The following is a 4772-nucleotide window of genomic DNA, read 5'->3' on the forward strand; positions in this document are numbered from 1 at the left end:
GATGTGAAGCAGTGAAACACAGAAAAAAAATCTGATTGGATACTTCATACCAATTATTTCACATTTCTAAGTGGCTCACATAAAATAATATCCTTATTAATATGAGATAGTAAAGACTTCTGTTATTACATATGCCAAAAAGTTCAGAAAAGAATTGAGCAAACGAAAAAGTTAATAAAGAATAGTTTTCTTAGAAGCCTTAGCTAAGCGTATTGTCTACAGCAGTGAAGGGAGGCCGAAACTTTTTGATATAAATTGTGTTAGTATTTTTACTCCCTAAAGTGATTTTACAGAGCCCATTTGGCTCACTACAATGCAAGACATGAAAATAAATTCCACATCCAATGAGGCAACTTGAAGAGTTTTAAAAGACAAATAATGAAGATGTAGCAGTGGTGGAGCCCGTATAGTCCTTCAGCTTCACTAGACTTGAAGCCAAGAAGCTGTGATTAATTGGAACTCCGGCAAGAGCTAAGAGGAGGACATAGAAGTGGGACATAGAAGCATTGTCCTTTTGTAACAGACACTGTCTTCCAAGGTATGGGTGATTTAAATCTATTCTCCTCCATACATCTTGGTGAAGAAATGCAAGACCAAGAGAAAAATAATCTATTGAAATAATTTTGCATAGAATAACTTCACTGTTCCTGATACGGTATGTAAGGAGAATTTTAAGAGAGAAGATAAAAGTGCATTATTTTTTGGTTTCCTCTAAGCATCATGTTAGCAAAATATATCTTTGAGGTTAGACAATTCTGATTGAACCAACAAGTGATGGAGTAATTATTTTTGTGGGCACTTTAGACACAAGAAGTCTTTCAAGGTAAAAGAAAAAAATAAAGCCAAATATTTGTGAGCACATCTTCTTGGACTGGAGACAAAGTTTTACATTAGATTTCTCAGCATTAACATAGATGTTGTTTCATGGCGACCAAATGCAAGAGGGAAGGTTAATGTACTCACTTGGCCAATTAAACAGCATGAAAGAAGAAAATGGCAAATAATATTTAATGAATTACTTTGAACAATTACTTTGACAGAAGAAAGAAGGAAAAATATAATTCAAAATCAATTGACTTCAAAGTATGAAGAAAGAGTAGTGAAGAGAGATTAGAGAAAATATAGAGGATTGTTTTCTCTCCAGTGGAGTAATGGGTTCTTGATCTTGTTTCTTCCATTCTATCCTCACAAGCTACCAAGTGTGTCTCAGAACTGGATTATCCAGTTCAGACAGAAAACTCGTAGAAGAAAGATACTATTTGCAGCAGATGTAGGTGATTTATAACCTTAGACAATCTATTTAATTCTGTTCAAAATTCTCCCCTATTCCAAACTTCCCTCTTTGAACAGCTTTGCTTGCTTTTCCCAAGACTGCCATTCATTAACTGATTAAAATTTTGAGAGGTCATATTCATACTCTCTAGAGATTGCTGTTTGGTTGTGATTTTTGTGTGTTTTTGTTTCTTTTCGTGTTTTTTAACTGAATTTTAAAAGGTTGTGCAATTGTGTTACAATTAAATATATCCATCTAATTGCCCAATGCTCCTAAATCAGAGTCACTCCTTCCATCATTCTCAACCAATCCTTTCTCCAAGACTTATTTCCAATTTACCACTTCCTTTATCATATGTGTACATTGACTATTCTAGCTTTATTGCCCCTTGTTCATTTTTCATTCATTCTATGTCTTTAGTATATTTCCATTCTGGTTTCAACTTCCTTATAGTCATACGGTTAAACTGTCTATTAATACTTTGAAAGGTTTATATACATTCCATGGACTTTAAATCCTGCATATTCTTGAACTGATGTCAGCTTATATTTCCATAATTCATTCATCGGCAGCAACAATTTGCAAGACTGGAGACGTGAGACACCTAAACATGATTTTATTCTCATCCATTTGGAAGATTAACCTTTAGTCAAAAAGAAAGTTAAAAAATGGCTTAGAATGTTTTCCTAACTATGAATTTTTATAAATGGCTTTGTACAATGGTGTGATTCTTTTATTTTACATGGAATAATATTTTCTACTATCTATAAGTTTTGGAAATAGAAGAAAATTAAAATTTATACCTAGAGAGGAATACTATAGAAATAGAAGACATATTAGTTTTGTCATATCTCTGATGAGTACCCATATTCAAGACTTAAAGTCATTTCTTACTATGTTAGACAGAGAGAAAACATAAAATAACATATGATAAGGCAACTATTTGTGACTTTTTAAAATATGCCTTATTAAATGATGAAATTTATTAGCTTAAGTTTGGGTTTGATATTTAGGAGGCTGATCTATTTAACACATTTCTGGAAGGCCCTTACTGAAAAACACAAATTTTGGGTGATACTATTTCTACACTTTAATGAATGGTTGAATGTGTTTGGCAATAGTGCTGTGTAAATAATTCAACTCTATTGTAACTTGCTCTCTACACTTGAAAAATTTGTAAGTTACTAAGTATCATCAACTTGTCAAATGTTATTTTGGCGAATGTGATTTTAAAAAGTTTATTTGAAAAGGAATACACTTTCCGGAGATTAAATGTAGATTATCATTGGTTTGAGAGTGACATTTTTATAGCACAGAACCATGTTGTCCTGAAGTCCCAGTGTTTTGAAGCACTCCTTAGTGCTTCAAATGTTTATTTCTGAATTACATTTGACCTCTAAGTAAAGTTTTCCGAGCTTTGGTAGACCAATTATCGATCTATCCTTCCAGGAACTATTTTTTGGCCCACTTATATTGGAATAAAATCTTTCATTAATCATAGGGGAGGGGTATTAAAAATAATCTTATGACACTTTGTGAACTTGTTCACTCATATTGGCTGGTCATCTGTAAGTTGAATGTTTGAATTACAGTACTTTCTCTCAAATTTTGTGCTCATCCTTCATTTTAAGTTGCCTTGCATTTCACAATTGCTTACTGCTAATTCCTGGATCTCAAGGAATTGGGGCCCTGAAACATAGGAAATGAGAAATTGAGATGGGTCTTCAATTACTTTGTGTTGACATGTTGCATGGGCCTGGGTGAGAAGTATTGCCCTTGTTATCTGATGATGCAGGTAACTGGGACCTGGGATCCTAGGACCCATGGGTACTGCAGAAGAATAATATTTTTTAGACATCTTAGCAAAATTTGGGCATAATCAGTAGGAATTTTTCAGAAATATGGAGAAAGACAGTTTGGGACAAGCGAGTTAAATCAATAAACAGAACAGCAGACTAAAATCCATTATAGATTAGCGGAAAACATTGCTTTTTTTACCATGTGGATTCAGAAGACCAAGAACAGTTGGAATGTATCACAAGTTTATACTAAAGACATTGCATTGATACTTTTTATATTCTAATATATATTTTAAACCTAATTATTTATATTCCAATTCTATTTATTGGAATAAATAAATATCAATTTATTTGTCAAATTATCAACTAATTCCAGTAAGTTTCACTGTGTGAAATATAAGATCAGCACATATAAATATAAAATATATAACTATATATAATATAATTAAAAGGCACACGTTTTGCATTATTCTGTTGTAGTGACTGTATCAAAAGCAACTCTGTTTTAAAGTATTATTCCATTATCTCTACCTCAGTGTTTGATATAGTTAGACCTAAAGCTTTACCCTTTGTAGATTTACAGCATGGAGGCAAGAGGAAACACTGTGATTAAAACATTATGAATTTAATGCCTAATAACGAGGAGAAACACATGGACTTCTCCTGCGACTATGAAAATGTTTGGTGATAAAAAGGCAGTAGTGTAAGTTCCTGCCCAGTTGGATGGTAGATAGGCCAGGACATTAAGTAATCATGCATACTAACAATTTTTTCACCTTCTTGGCTTTAGCTACTTTTGAAATGGAAGATATAATAAACAATTATAATTTGATAAAATACCTTCTAGTCTGAACAGCTCTGTTTGAACTATTCAGCTCTCTATGATCCCTTGTAACCAAGATGAGTTTTGTTCCAGTAAGACAATCTCTGCTGTCAGTGTAAGATATTCTGGTTGGTCTGTTCCCACATGGAAGAAGGCTAAAGGCTCAGGTAGACATTTGTGCCAGTAACACCTCATTTGGGAAAATGTCAGCTGAAGAAGTTTAGAAGTAGCTCTTAAGCAACGCTTACTTTGAATCCATTAGGTCCACAAAGCTAATTCAGTTGGATAAATAAGTACTTGAAAAAGCCATCACCTTTGGACCTATCTATAAATAATTGAGAGTACGATCAAATTCCAAATAAAAAGACTTAAGATAGTCATTGACAAAAAAAATTTGCAAATGTGAGCAATCGACTGATCAATATAATTTTTTCCACTATTCACAGAATTTTAGAGAAATAAGATCGATAGCATTGTTAGGAACAATAAGGTTTCCTTTTTACAGGTAGGCACCCATAGATATAAGCCTGTATAAAGATTGCATCATTAACTACTTAAATTTAGAGGATACTACATGCTTCAGCAGTACGTATACTCAAATTACACTACAGAGGTTAACATGGCACTTGCACAAGGATAATATGAAAATTTGAGAAGTATTCCATATTATTCACTCTTCAGATGCAAGAAATGAAAAACAGTTATTAAAAAGTTGATTACAAAATTACAAGTGTAACAATACAAGTAATTCATATAATTCAATTTAGTTTGATATCAGTGTATTAAATCTTCACCTCAGAAAAGCTTTTACATACCATAAACTTTACAAAACTTTTCAAATTAGACAACATTGTCATTTTATCCCAAAGAAAAATAA

General features: G+C 32.6%; 1 pseudogene; it reads left to right on the forward strand.

Moving 5' to 3' along the window:
* The first annotated feature begins 4469 nt into the window (after positions 1-4469).
* LOC122126334 lies at positions 4470-4566 on the forward strand (annotated as a pseudogene).
* The last annotated feature ends 206 nt before the right edge of the window (positions 4567-4772 follow it).

Source organism: Dipodomys spectabilis, unplaced genomic scaffold (genome assembly GCF_019054845.1).
Source record: "Dipodomys spectabilis isolate Male_0828 unplaced genomic scaffold, ASM1905484v1 ptg000274l, whole genome shotgun sequence".
Classification (NCBI taxonomy): domain Eukaryota; kingdom Metazoa; phylum Chordata; class Mammalia; order Rodentia; family Heteromyidae; genus Dipodomys; species Dipodomys spectabilis.